At 43.4% G+C, this 15,643-nt stretch overlaps 1 long non-coding RNA gene across 1 annotated transcript; it reads left to right on the forward strand.

Moving 5' to 3' along the window:
- Positions 1-8,119: 8,119 nt before the first annotated feature.
- On the forward strand, positions 8,120-12,221 carry LOC120730696. The gene is made up of 3 exons (XR_005695179.1): positions 8,120-8,147; positions 10,895-11,170; positions 11,426-12,221. It is a non-coding gene; the product is annotated as an uncharacterized LOC120730696 (long non-coding RNA).
- Positions 12,222-15,643: the final 3,422 nt, after the last annotated feature.

Here is a 15,643-nt window from a genome sequence, read left to right on the forward strand (position 1 = left end):
TGTGTATGTTTTTAGTTTCCATTGGGTTGTCTAAGAAAAACTTAAACCAGACATATAAATGATTTCATCCATTGCCCTGCATGTGGAGAGCATGCGCAGGGGTCTCGAACCGCAGGCCTTGGGGGCCGCTGTCCTGCAGGTTTTAAATATCACCCTGGGTCAACACACCTGAATCAAATGATAAGTTCATTACCAGACCTCTGGAGAACTTCAAGACATGTTGAGGAGGTAATTTAGCCATTCATATCAGCAAGGACACATCTAAAACCTGCAGGACACTGGCACTGATGAAAGATTTTTAATTTTGTGAATTATGTTTAGTTGTAGCTTCATTTAAAGGAGGAAGAGCTTGTGAATTGGAACCACCACAGGAAAAGAGATTGAAGCCATATGTGTAGAAGAATGCGGTGACATACGATACTACCTCCTGTGTTAACAGACAAATTAACGGTCTCTCTGTCTCTCTCTCCTTTTATGGGAATGTCTGAATTTCTATACATACCAAGCTCCCTCCTGTTTCAGCTGACAAGCGAACAGTCTCTCCTTTTATGGAAATGTTTTTCATCTTCTAAACAATTTTCTCCTCACATTTTCTTGGTCCTTTGAGCCGGAGAGGAAGCATCGGCCGCTGTGTCCTGGCGTCGTGGAAAGTGCACTGAAAGTCTGTCGACAGCCTCTTCTAGGTAGGAGTGAAAGTCCAGAGACGTGAAATTCGGGTTCTGGCCAGTGTCATTAAGTGGTCCACGACGTTGGGATCCAGTGGCTGACTTTCAACATAGCCAGAGAATCTTGGGAAGGTAAAGAAACCACTCACTTACACTTGCGTAAAACGAACTTAGGAGTAATCCACCGAAAGGATTTAATGAGTCTGATCCACTGCACGGATCTGTAAAAAGAGGACTAATCCGCCAATAGGATTTTAAATTGGGAACTTTTAGGACTGACCTGCCGAAAAGGTCTGCGCGACTGTGTAAATGTTTGTTTTTTCTGTGTGATGAGAATGAATTGATTTAATCAGCACAATACGCTGCTGAATCACTCTCATTGTTATTGTTATTTTATTTCCTGTCAGTAGCTGAAGTACTGGTGACAAAAGAGAACGGTTCAGTTCAGCCTCATAAAACTGACACCAACACTAAATAGAGTGGAGTAGAAGGGTGTAGTCAGTAACCACTCTTTAAGTCTAATACCAGAGAAAGCTCTGCAGTTTTGTTTTAATGGGTAATCAGCCCACTAAGTTTACTGTTGACGAACAGTGGTTAGAAAAAAATGCCCAGGCGCCGGACAAATTAGTGTGCAAAGATGGAGAAATCCTAAAAAGACCAAATGTTCCACCTGGGAAGGAAAATGTAGCCCATCTGCACTATCACAACTTAAAGGAGCATTACTGAAAGAACTAGGAGAGACAAAAGGTTTAAAGAAAAAAGGAAAACGCACACAAGAATTAGAATATTTCCAAGTATGGAAGCGAGAGGCAGATAGACGATGTGAGAATAAACAAAAGAAACAAGAAAAGAAAAAGCAGAAGTATCAAACCCCCACTCCTGCTGCTGTGAAGCCAACCCCCACTTCCGCTGCTGCGACCCCCCCCCCTTAAACTATCATGTGATCCGTTTAGACCTCAACCTGGTCCTTATGCAGAGGCACAAAACATGTTAGATAAAATGGCACTAGGTGAAAATCCACAGGAAAAAATAGGAAAAGATCGTTACGGACGAGATATGTGAGGTGATGTCAATCCACCTGGTCCTCCCGGCATTTTTCCCATGATAGCAGTACCAAACCCTAGATACGGCCAACTCACAAGGGAAGGTGAAGCAGATGGAGAGGAGGCACAATGTGATAATAACCCAAATACATTCGTGTTTCGGCCATGGTCACAAAAAGATAGGCAATGTGTTAAAAGACATTCCCCCTCTTAATGAAGGTTTCATACCCTGGAGAGATGCGGTAGAAATGATCAGAAGACAGTGGTATTTAAATGGTCATGAAATGTTCCAAGTAATACAAGACGTACTAGGTTTAAAAATGGGAACGGTTAGGGGAGATTACACAGGTAGCGCTGCTGATGGAACGCCTTTAACACCTGTAAGTCAAGAACTAGAAACCGCCGTCGCAAATTTATAAGATTCATTTAATTTTTTCAATTTTACGTTAGTTTGTTATTTTAGTTTGTTATTTTGGGGGATTTTATTTCATCTCTTAATTCATGTTTTATTGATTTTCCTTAAAAACTCAAATTAGAGATACATCAAAAATAAATGAAAAAACCACACAGAAAACAAATTGGGATTGAAATCACTTTATTGGAAACAAGCCAAAATCACGGAAAAATTGGGAACCTGCAAAAAAAGAATACCTACCTGGGCAAACCTGTAAAAAAGAAATACTTACCATTCAAATTAAAAAAACAATTATGGAGGTAGAGGGATGTGAGGCTGCGGACCATCGGGGTTGATGGCCCGTGCACCACCTGTTCCTCCTCCGGGAGGGACGGGTTCTTTTCTTCAACCCTAACCCTTTTTTGTACTGTTTTTATCAATAAATCTCAGGAACAAAGGACATACACCCATGTGTGTTGATTTCTCCCTAAGATGGCAAACTGAAACACTCCAAGTTGGTGACTCCCCCACCCCCTCAATCACACACACCCCACTCCCCTCCCTCCAGAATTCCCAGGTAACAACCTAATTTACATATGAATGACTAGCCAATTTAGCTTCCACTTGGCTGAAGCTAAAGCTTATGTAAAAGCCATTTGGCTGGTAGGAGGGTTTTAAAGGTAGAAAGCCAAATGGCTGCTCTCCGGGGCTCTAAGTAGAAGCAGTTCAAGAACGCTGATGCGGAGGAGAAGCAAGCTTTAGAGGAACTGCATAACATCTTGGTTGGTGGTTGGTGGTTCTTTGTGTCCGGGGATGGGCGTCCAGGTACACACCGGCTCACTCCTTGGCGGCCGCTTATCGGGGCCTGGAGCCTGGGGCTCGCTCGGGCCACTTCGGAGGTGGGGTGCTCGGTCACTCAGGCACAGCTGGCGGCCGGCGGAGCTCACGGGCGCGTCACTGCAACTCCCTCTGGCTTCTGCTCCGCGACTGCTGAGTGAGCCCTCATCTGGGACTCTCCTCAGCTCTTTCTGGGACAGTGGCGCGGCTGCCCCTCTGTTGGTCTTCCTTGGTCTCTTGTGTTCTGGGGGCTTCTGGATGTCTGGAGTTTTGATCTCCTCCATACCTGCTTCATGCCCTGGAGGACGGGGCTGCGGCCCCCCCACACCCTCTAGCAGATCATTACATGAAGGAACCTTTTGAAAAAACAAGCGCGTCCATGCTCACAGGTGTACACACGGGTGATCACACCCACAAACTACACCCTTTTTGGCTCCTACCTCAAAGCACACTGTGTTCTGTTGATCTTATGTGCTGCACAATAATGTTTAATATTTAGTATTTACTGTCATATTCCCATATATCATTGTGACGTTGTTTATTCTATTACTCTTGTTCTCTTCTGCTTGTTTTCTTTTTTCTTTCTCAGCAGGTGATCCAGGTGATTGATATATGCATTTTTTTTCTGCTCATTCTGTTGGTTTTTGTCTTTTGCCCTTCTCCCCCGTCCCTCTTCTCAGCTGTTTCTCTTTCCCTCTTTCTTTCTCCCCTTCTTTCCCCCAGTCAAGTCTGTCCCGTATTCAGTAAGTGAAAATAAAATAAACAATAAAAGGTGAATCAAATGGACCATTACGGCAAGGCTGGGATGGTGAATTTGGTAAAGTAAATCCGTTGGGCATCTTTCTTTGCCTTTAGACAACAATTCTGATGGCAAAAGAGCCAAACGGGACAGGCAAAAAAAAAAAAAAAAAAAGAAGAAGAAGCAGTTCAAGAACGCTGATGCGGAGGAGAAGCAAGCTTTAGAGGAACTGCATAACATCTTGCGGAAGAAGCTGATTACCCTCCGTAGAGCAGAATGGCACAGGACGCGGGGAAGAGAGAGAGCCAGGAAACGTGCAGCTTTTAATGCTGATCCCTTTCGCTTTTCCAAACAATTGCTTGGGGTTAAGCGAAGCGCACAGTTGGAGTGCTCAGCAGAGGAGGTGAATAACTTCCTTCATGAGACCTTGAGTGACCCACTGAGGGAACAAGACTTGGGACCAAACGAAGCTCTCATCAACCCTGCCCCACCATCAGTAGAGTTCAAGTTGACGGAGCCAGTTTGAAGGAGGTGTGTGAGGTCATCAAAGCAGCCCGCTCAGCATCCTCCCCAGGTCCCAGTGGCGTACCCTACCTTGTTTATAAGCGCTGCCCAGAGCTGCTTCGCCATCTGTGGAAGATCTTAAAGGTGATATGGCGGAGAGGGAGAGTTGCTGATCAGTGGAGGTACGCAGAGGGAGTCTGGATTCCTAAAGAGGAGGACTCAAAAAACATAAACCAGTTTCGGAGCATTTCGCTATTGAGCGTGGAGGGGAAGGTGTTTTTTAGCATTGTCTCCCGGAGCCCCATCCTCTAGACCCTGGTCACCCATGACTGTGTCGCCTCCAACAAAGACAACATCATTTTGAAGTTCACGGATGACACTGCAGTGATCGGTTGCATCACTGGAAAGGACGACGTGGCTTATAGGAGAGAGGAGGCTGGTCTGGTGTCACGGTGTGAGGACAACAACCTCACCCTCAACACTGATAAGACAAAGGAGATGATAGTGGACACGAGGAAGAAGAAGAGGCCTCACCAGCCGCTGTTTACCCAGGAGCGTGAAGTGGAGAGGGTGAGCAGCAGTACCTGGGCGTCCACATCAGTGAGGACCTCACCTGATGTACTGCTGCTCATTCCTGTGCAATATCCCATCCCCCCCCCCCCGGCACATTCCTATTTAAGACTTTCTTTATTTAATCACTAGTGTGTACATATATTTATATATACCTATATATATATATTTAGTCAGTTAACTAGAAATCTCTCTTTTTTTCTTTTACTACATCTTATTAATATTTTGCTCTTTACTATTTTTCTATTTAGTTTTTTTTTTTCTTCTACTGTACCATTCTGCTGAGTGACTGTCTTCTGCTCGTCAAATACATTTCATTGCGATGTTGACCCTGTGCTAACTTGCATATGACAAATAAAAACTGAAAACCTGGACACTGAACACCACATGGGCGATTGTGGCTCAAGAGTTGGGAGTTCGCCTTGTAATCGGAAGGTTGCCGGTTTGAGCCCCGGCTCGGACAGTCTCGGTCGTTGTGTCCTTGGGCAAGACACTTCATCTACCGGCTACTGGTGTTGGCCAGAAGGGCCGATGGCGCGATATGGCAGCCTCGCTTCTGTCAGTGCGCCCCAGGGCAGCTGTGGCTACAACTGTAGCTTGCCTCCACCAGTGTATGAATGGGTGGATGACTGGGTGTGTAAAGCGCTTTGGGGTCCCTAGGGGACTAGTAAAAGCGCTATACAAATACAGGCCATTTACCATTTACCACACAGCTGGTCAAGAAGGCTCAGCAGCTGCTGTATTTCCTGAGGAGGCTGAGGAAATTTGGTATGTTGGCCAAGATCCTCAGCAGGTTCTACAGCTGCACTGTGGAGAGCACCCTGACCAGCTGCATCACGGCATGGTACGGCAGCACTACTGCTATGGAGCGCAAACGCCTGCAGAGAGTGATAACAGAGAGAGACACACCTCTACCCTCGAGACGAAGGTTCAGAAGTGTGAAATCTAGAACATCCAGACTCAACAACTCCATCTTCCCCACTGCTATCAGACTCCTGAACAGCTTACCGACCTCAAACTGCAATTTGCACATCAGGTCACTTTGCACACTAAGTTCATTTTGCACATTAAACTCCTTTGTACATCCATGTACATCGACATCTGCAGACCATACGTGTCTTCAGTTACTTATTTGTACTTATTTGCAGTTATTTATCTTTTTCTTTTATTTCTTTCATTATTTTCTATCCTCATTTTTATGTTTTTATTTATTCTTATCTTGTTCTTTTAACCCTTATCTAACTTGGCATTGTGCATGCTCTTTCTTCTGTACATATGACAATAAACACTTTGAATCTTTAATCTTTGAATCTTGAATCTGTACACATCTGTATGTTTCAGCTTTGTCCTTCAGTCACAACCTGGTGCATCTTCATCTTAACTTCCTGCTTCTATCGTGGTTAAAGCTGATGAATCCTCTGGAGATCAAACACTGATGGTGTTATTGGAGCTGAGTGAAGTTTGATGGCTTTATTATCCAGGCTGTGACACATGGCAGCTGTCAGAGCAGAACACATGAAGTCAGCAGTTGTGTTTAAATTCAGTTTAAATTCAGGGACACGGAGCCCCTGTTGATCCTCTACCTAATCACACGAGCCACGGTGTGAGAACGGGTGTGAGTCACAATCAGCCAAGGTTTTGGGTAAACCCATTGTGAGATCTAGCCCAACGCTATTATGTGATTTCCTGTGATCAAAAGGCCCAGGATGTGAGTGGGCGTTAAGGCGTCCATGTCCCTCTTTGGTGACGCTCCCATAGGGCTTAAAATCTGGGACTCTCCACCATTTGACCTTCGAACTGAAAAAGCTTCTCAGATGAGAGGTGAAACGTCTTCAAGTAACTGAAAGAAGTCCAGACGCTTTTCTTTCCAAGCTCCTTCGACAACATCATTCATAGAACAGCTTCCAGCTTCTTTTGCTCGGCTACAGTTTGGATGGATTTGCATTTAAAGATGCAACAAGACTAAAATGGTTAGGGTCAGGAGGTCAAAGGTCAGAGCTCCTGTGGGTCTGAGGGCGGCCTCACGCTGGAGAAGGATGAAGGAGTCTGACCTGAGCCAGTGTTTGACATGAACACATCAGCACTGCTGTCAGTGAGCCTAACGACAGCCGTTAGCATCATTTCAGTGTTTCAGTCATAAAAACACTTCCTGTCACTGTGGTGGTTACAGTGACATCATGCAGTTTGTGCTTTGACCTCCAGAGGGCGACAAATCAGCACAGACAGAGAGCTCCATTCAAACTTTGCTGCCATCAGGAATAATTCTTCAAATATAATCATCAGTGTTTGAGCAGTTATGATATCAGGGACAATCTAGACATGTGTGACAATACTGAACATGTCACATGACACACCTTAGACATCATGTGATCCACTCTCAGTCAGCACTTTCATTCATGACTTCAACAGGTTGAAATGAGCTTTGAAGAAACATTCAGTGAAATAAATCTTTCATGGATTCATGTGAGCAGCAGATGAACTTTGTACCAACAGCATCTTCAATAACAGTCTGGATGAAGCTCAGGTGTTGATGCTGCTCACTGATTGGACGCTTGGTTTCAGCTCTGCTCTCAGTCTTTACTGCACAGGTGAAGGTAGAAAGTGTGACTGGATCTATAGACTGGAAACAGAGAAACATGCTGAACATTTGAAGCTTTGCAGCAGAAATGTTCATGTTACAAATACAGCAGAGCTGATCTGGGATCAGTGTGTTCACACCTGCAGCTACAACAAGGTTTCATGTCTCCACAAGTCAGCATGTGAACTTTACTCTGACTCAGTCTGAGCAGTCAGACGGCATATTTTTAAAGTTAACACATCAGCACACAGAGCTGAGCCCCTCCCACCTGTGCTGAGTTTCAGGTGGAGCCCCGCCTCCTTCCAGGAAGCAGCTCACCTGTGTGTCAGTGTTTAGTGTCCAGGTGTGGAGTGGAGCTTGTTGTTAGTGATGGGCAGATGAAGCCTCATGAAGCACTGAAGCTTTTCATCCAATTGGTTCACCCCAACGCGAAGCTTCTTGAAGCTTCATTTGCTCTAGTAGGACACCTACTGGACGTAAAAATATTAGTTGGCATGAATTTGAAGAGTGTGGCCTTTTGCACACAGCCTGTAAATGTCAACAACAAAACTGTCTCTAACTCTCACTAACCGCAACTCTCCATCAAACGCCCACATTTTGTCATAGCTCGCGGCAAAGTTCGAACCGCTTCCTGAACCAGTCACGTGGTACAGCCGGGCAGCGAGGCTTCGGACGTCATCATTTTCAGCTCCTCCCATAAATGAAGCAAGCCTCGTTACGCGCTTCGCGGAAACGCCCCCTCCATTACTCGACACACGCTTCGAAGCCTCGATACAGAACGTCACATCACTACTTGTTGTTGGTGTGTGAAGAAACTGTAAGTTTGCTTCGTTTCCTCCTTTAACAGTTTGTCTTTAGGAACTTTACTGTTTGTGCAGCTCATGTTTGATTTCTTCACACAACAAACTGTGTGTGTTTGTATTTCCGGTCTCTCCATTAAAGTCAGTGTGTAATGTTTCCTGGCTAACATCAGCTGTGTGCAGCTTAGTTCAGCACAAATCTGCCGCTCCATAGTTCACGGTAACGGACTCACAGCTGGACCAACGAGGCCGAGTGTGTCCGCCACTCTGAGCTACGTTCCTGTTTGTGTACTTGTAGTTTGTACTTTGTGAGTTCACTCAGAGCCCACAGAGGACGCAGCGTACGTGATGACGTCACAGTCCTTTACCTCCTTTACTGTCACTGTGATTAATATTTACACACGAGACACCTGCAGAGCTCTGACGCTAAGCTAGCACACAGCATGCTAACGCTAAGCTAACGCTAAGCTAACACTAATCCAAAGCTAAGCTAACGCTAAGCTAGCCAAGAACCCAAAGTGACGTTAAAGCTGAGTAAACACTGACCCCAGACCAGCACCGTGATAAAGTGAGCTGCTGCTGCTGAACTTGAACAGGTAACAGTGATGAGCAGTCAGGCTGCAGGTTTCTACCTCAGAATCAGAATCAGAATCAGAATGGGGTTTATTGCCAAATGTTGAGCAGGTTTACAACATTAGGAAATTGCTGCGGTGCTTCAGTGCAAACATGGTGTCATAAATAACACTTAAATAGACATGGAAAAAATAAAAGTAGGGATAAGAATTAAAAGTGCTACGTGGAAAGATATGTGCATGAGATATACATGAGATATATACATGAGAGTAAGAATTAAGAGTGCTACGTTGAAAGATATATACATGAGTGCAGGTGGTGATCAGTGCCAAACATGGAATGATACAGTGAACACAGCGTAGGGTCATGTGTTAGTGGCGGGGATAGTCATATGGTTATTGTTCATGTGTCCAACAGCAGAGGGGAAGAAACTGTTCTTATGGCGAGAGGTTCTGGTGCGAATGGACCGGAGCCTCCTGCCTGAGGGGAGCAGGTCAAACAGACTGTGTCCAGGGTGAGAAGGGTCAGCTGAGATCCGAGCTGCACGCCGCAATGTCCTGGAGGTGTACAGGTCCTGCAAAGATGGGAGTCTGCAGCCAATCACCTTCTCAGCAGAGCGCACAACACGCTGCAGTCTCTGTTTGTCCCTGATAGTGGCTCCAGCGTACCACACGGTGATGGAGGAGGTGAGGATGGACTCGATGATTGCGGTGTAGAACTGCATCATCGTCCGTGTTGGCAGGTTGAATTTCTTCAGCTGCCTCAGGAAGTACATCCTCTGCTGGGCTTTCTTGATGACGGAGGTGATGGTGGGCTCCCACTTCAGGTCCTGGGTGATGGTGGTACCCAGGAAGCGGAATGAGTCCACAGAGGTGATGGGGGTGTCAGTCAGGATGATGGGGGGGAGTGGGGCTGTGTGCTTCCTGAAGTCCACAATAATCTCCACTGTCTTCTGGGCATTCAGCACCAGGTTGTTGTGGCTGCACCAGGACACCAGACGTTCAACCTCCCTCCTGTAGGCAGACTCGTCCCCGTCCGAGATGAGTCCAATAACGGTGGTGTCATCTGCAAACATGAAATCACCTGTTCATGTTTCTACAGTAGAATCACTTTGAAGTGTCTTTGTGCTGTTTCATCTTTGATTTGTGTTCATAAACACTCAGAGAAACATCACGTGACCTCATCAGGATCTGTGTTGGTGTGTGGGGCTGTACCTCAGCTTTATGTTGTTACATGCTCATTTGTTCATTTTACACAGTAACATCAAAGTAATGTTATGAGGAGTAATGAAGTAACGTACTCCATTACTTTTAATTAAAGTGTTCTGTGTAATATGTGTAATAATGACTGTTTTGAGTAATGACCAACACTGATCACAACAAAGAGGAAATGCCTCCAACATGCACAAACATTTGAGCCACAACATGCAGTTAATGTGCACAAATGTCTTTGATATGCTGCTCAGTGATGGTGGTGACTGTCAGAGCAGAGCTACTGAGAATCAATAAGTAATATCAATGATGGGATCAGAATCACTAAATTCTTCTCATCCCTGTCAGTATCATACATGTGCTGTATAATGTGATAAATGTAGAGGTGCTGGCTGTTCTCTCACTCTGCTGTTTAGCTGTAAAGGACGCCTCCCTGCCTTTGTCTCATTCATGACCTTTAATAGTCTCTTCTAACATGCAGAGATCTGTATGATCTGTTTCATAGAGTCTAACCAGCCTGTACAGGTAACAACAACAGTCACTGCATCACTGACACACAAACGTCATCTCTGTCAATAACAACATTCATACATGGAACAAAAACACATCAGTGGATCATTGCTGGAGCTGCCTGGACTTCAGTCTTCAGGATCTCAGCCAACAGCATCGACATGCTGCTCCAGATGTCTGTGCTCCAGATGTCTGTGCTCCAGATGTCTGTGCTCCAGATGTTTGTGCTCCAGATGTCTGTGCTCCTGGTGGAAAGGCTCTCAGTTTCCTCCTTGAAATAAGTGTTTATATTGTTGTTATATTGTTGACCCACCATTGATCATGTGACTCATCACATGATCAATGGTGAGCGTCTCTTTCCCTCTCAGGTTTAAATATCTGGGACTCTCCACCGTTTGGTTTTAGAGCTGAAGAAGCTTCTCTGATGAAACGTCTTCCAGAAACTTAAAGACGTCTCTTTTCTCTCCAAGCTCCTTAGATCACATGACCTGGATGACTGAACCTACAGACATATTGACCTGGTTTCATGGTCACATGACAGGTCAGAGGTCAGCGACTGTGACTCAGTTCCTCCTGTTAATGTGAACTCACTGAGTGTTTGTGGTTTACCTCTCAGACTGACTGAAGATGATGATGGAGGAAGAGGAGGACAGAGCAGAGTCTGCAGGGTCCAGCTGTCCGTCTGTGAGGAGTGACGAGTCCAAAGGTCTAAATCCAGACTTTAGTGGTGAACCTGGAGCAACGAGGTCAGAGAGCTGAACTCACTGAGTAACAGAAATAATTCTGCACTGACATTATAATCAGTGTTGACTCTGGTTGATTGTCTGACTGTGTTTGTGAGCTGAGAGGAAATGAAAATGAGTTTGTAACAAAAATCAGTTTTGTCCAGTTTTCCTGTAAAAAGCTGAACTCTAATCTAAGAGGATGTTACTGACAGGAAACAGCTGCATTATCTGCAGTCTGTGTCATCACAGCTGCTTCAATCATGTTTGTGTCTGCAGAGGTCAGAGGTCACAGTCTGCAGGGTCCAGCTGTCCGTCTGTGAGGAGTGACCGGTCCAAAGATGAACCTCCATACTACAGTGCTGAACCTGGAGCAACGAGGTCAGAGAGCTGTGATGACTCCGTTACATGTTTGTGTTTCCTGGATAAATATGACCTGAAACATCCTCAGATTGTTACAAAGATTCATTAAAAAGAAAACAATGAAAGAGAAAAGATCCAAATGTTCCACTTGGTCATTTGCTGTTTGAGGACAGTCATGCTCATATCTGTGGGGAAAGTGTGACCTGAGTGGGTTCATGTTTGTCTTTAAAGAACAGAGCTGCTCTGATTCTCTTTGTGTCTGATCTGTTAAACAGTCTGAGAGGTCACACAGAGACCCAGCAGCTAAAGCCTGGATCATACTGGCTGCTGTTACTCCATCAGGACAACACTGAACCACAGTGGTGTGGATGTAGTGGATAAATCCCACCGTACTGATGCCCAGAGTTAACCACAGGGAACAAAACCAGATGTTACCTTCAGATTGTGACCTTTGGAGTGGACGATGCAGATTTCAATAGAGAATAAATGTTGTTTTTCAGCTGTGAAGAAAGAATCTAATTTTCTGAACTTAAGAATTTATGATGCTGGAAACAACATGGAGACTATAACACAACATTTCCACTGTGTTCATAGAATGAATGTAAAACTGTCAGACATTCATTAAATATGCAAAATGTCTACAGAAGCATCAGAGGGTCAGACGTGAAGCACTCAGTGATTTTGATCAAATGACTCATCAGTTATTGATCTGTACTACTACTACTACTACCACTTTGTTGTGGGCAGTCTGAGGTATACCTGTGCACTACTCATGATGTCAGATCAGCATCCTGATGTGGCACACCTGTGAGGTGGGATGGATTATCTCAATATGGCAGATGTGCCCACTACCACACATTTGGACTGATTTGTGACCACTGTTTGGGAGGGATGGTTATATTGTGTATCTGGAATGAATTTTAGGTCTCTACGTCCATCCCATGGGGAATGGGAGCAGTAACAAAGGTGTTGCGTTTATATTTTTGTTGAGTGTAGCTGATTATTAGAGATAGGTTGATCATATTTAAGATAGAAGAATTAATTAATGGCAGGACTTCTTTGAGCAGTTTTGTAGGAATGGGGTCTAAAAGACACGTTGATGGTTTGGAGGAAGTAATTATTGAAGTTAACTCAGAAAAATCAATTGAAGAAAAAGAGTCTAACTTAACATCAATGGTACTAAGAGTAGCTGTAGATAATATTACATCTGTGGGATGATTATTGGTAATTTTTTCTCTAATGATAAAAATTTTATTTGTGAAGAAGTTCATGAAGTCATTACTAGTTAACGTTAAAGGGATGGTTGGCTCAAAAGAGCTCTGACTGTTAGTCAGCCTGGCTACAGTGCTGAAGAGAAAACTGGGGTTGTTCTTATTTTCTTCAATCAGTGATGAATAGTAAGATGTTCTGGCTTTGTGGAGGGCTTTCTTATAAAGCAGCAAACTATTTCTCCAGGCTAAATGATGATCCTCTAAGTTTGTGACACGCCATTTCCTCTCCAGCTTACGAGTCATCTGCTTTAGGCTACGTGTTTGAGAATTATACCACGGAGTCAGGTTCTTCTGATTTGAGGCCTTAGTTTTCACCGGAGCTACAGTATCCAGAGTCGTACGTAGTGAGGAGGTGAAATTATTAACAAGATAATCGACCTCTGTTGGGGTAGCGTTCAGATAGCTGCTCTGCTCTATGTTGGTACAGGGCATTGAAGATGATAACAGTGGGTGGATTATATTCTTAAACTTAGTTACAGCACTTTCAGAAAGACATCTACTTTGATAAAGTCTACTCTCCACCGCTGTGTAATCAATTATTGTAAATGTTATCAGGAAATGATCAGACAGGAGAGGGTTTTCAGGAAACACTGTTAAATGTTCAGTTTCTATGCCATATGTTAAAACAAGATCCCCGCTCCCTGAAGACCAACACAGAGAGACTGAGGAGGAGCTTCTTCCCGCAGGCGATACGGTCTCTCAATCACACCACCACACAGCACTGCCCCACACATACAGTTCCTACACACACTGGACATTCTGGACATTGTTTTCACTTCATTACTTAAATCACGCTGCTGTTATTGTGTATATGCTGCTGTTATTGTGTATATATTTATTTATATTTCTTCATACATTCTTATATAGTTCTATATTGTGTATTTTGTTGTACAGTTATTTTATTTTCAACTTTATATATTTTATCTTATTCTCCCAGTTAAATTTACCCTTCATTCTAATTTGTGTTGTACAGTTATTTCATTTTTAACCTTAATTTATATTTTATTCCTTCCTAGTTAAATTTACCCTTTTTAATTTTTCATATTTATTTCCTATCTTATTCATAGCCTTTTCCTTTTTTGTTTTCTTTAGGTCACGAGCAGTTGTCCAAGCATTTCACTACATATCGTACTGTGTATGACTATGTACGTGACAAATAAAATTTGAATTTGAAGATCTAGAGTGTGATTAAAGTGGTGGGTGGGTTCTTTTACATTTTGAGAGAAACCAATTGAGTCTAATAACAGATTAAATGCCATGTTGAGGCTGTCATTTTTAGCATCTACATGGATGTTAAAATCACCCACAATAATTATTTTATCTGAGCTCAGAACTAAATTAGATATAAAGTCTGAGAAATCAGACAGAAACTCTGTGTAAGGCCCAGGTGGACGATAGATGATAACAAGTAAGACTGGTTTCTGAGTTTCACAGCTGGGGTGGACAATGTTAAGCATCAGGCTTTCAAATGAATTAAAAGTCTGTCTTGGTCTTTCATTAATTAATAGGCTGGTGTGAAAAATTGCTGCCACACCTCCCCCCCGGCCTGTGCTTCAAGGTTTCTGGTAGTTAGAATGACTCGGGGGTGTTGATTCATTTAAACTAACATAATCATCCTGCTGCAACCAGGTTTCTGTAAGGCAGAGTAAATCAATTTGTTGATCAATTGTTCAGTCATGTACTAACAGACTTGGAGGAGAGAGACCTAATATTTAATAATCCACATTTCACTGTTTTACTCTTTGGTTCAGATGTGGATACTGTATTGTTCTTTCTTTGTGATTGTTTATGTTTAAGTTGTTTGTTGCTGGTTTTTAGTTTGTTTTTTGTCTTTTTGGAAGCTGACACAGTCTCTATGGAGATGGTTTTTTGGGGGGGTAGCAGGAGGAGAGAAGCTGCAGAGAGGCGTGTAAGACTGCAACTCTGCTTCCTGGTCCCAACTCTGGATAGTCATATTTTGGGGGGTTTAATAAATTTGTCCATATTTCTAAAAATGAGAGCCGCTCCATCCAAAGTGGGATGGATGCCGTCTCTCCTAACAAGACCAGGTTTCCTCCAGAAGGTTTGCCAATTATCTATGAAGCCCACATCGTTTCTGGGACACCACTCAGACAGCCAGCAATTTAAGGAGAACATGCGGCTAAACATGTCACTCCTGGTCTGATTGGGGAGGAGACCAGAGAAAACTACACAGTCCCACATTGTTTTGGCAAAGTTGCACACCGATTCAATATTGATTTTAGTGACCTCCGATTGGCGTAACCGGGTGTCATTACAGCCGACGTGAATTATGATTTTACTGAATTTACGTTTACCCACATGCAGGCAGGCCTGACGCAACAGAGTCTAATTTACACGAGTCTAAGTTTCACCAGGAATGTTAACAGGCGTTATTTTTCTCCAAATGCCTGTGTTATCACAGCTTTCATATAACCTGCTCCTCTATCTACACGTAAGTAGAAAGGCTTATCATAGTCAGGCAGTGCTAAAACTGTATCTGTCTGTAATGCCTATTTTTAAATAACTGAATGCTTCTTCTTCTTTTCTATAGGTGCAACATTACATTTTCACTTAATGCATTTTTAGATAATTTCTAGTTTTTCAAAGAATTCACCCATCTCACACATCTTACATATTTCAAACTTTGAAGTTAGGGTTTTATATATATATTTTTTTAAACTTTGAATTGCTCACAGTTCTAAAACTAGGCATTTGTAAATCATATGCCTAATCACTATGTGTCACTGTGATCCACAAGTATAGTCACAAATTTGTTTCCAAATCAACAAAATAAAATAATCCAACAAAACAGAAAACATACATGAGTCAGGACACAAAAAGAAAAATGCTGCTACTGAAACAG

The sequence above is a fragment of the Simochromis diagramma genome, unplaced genomic scaffold (genome assembly GCF_900408965.1).
Source record: "Simochromis diagramma unplaced genomic scaffold, fSimDia1.1 OVJJ01000744.1, whole genome shotgun sequence".
Taxonomy (NCBI): domain Eukaryota; kingdom Metazoa; phylum Chordata; class Actinopteri; order Cichliformes; family Cichlidae; genus Simochromis; species Simochromis diagramma.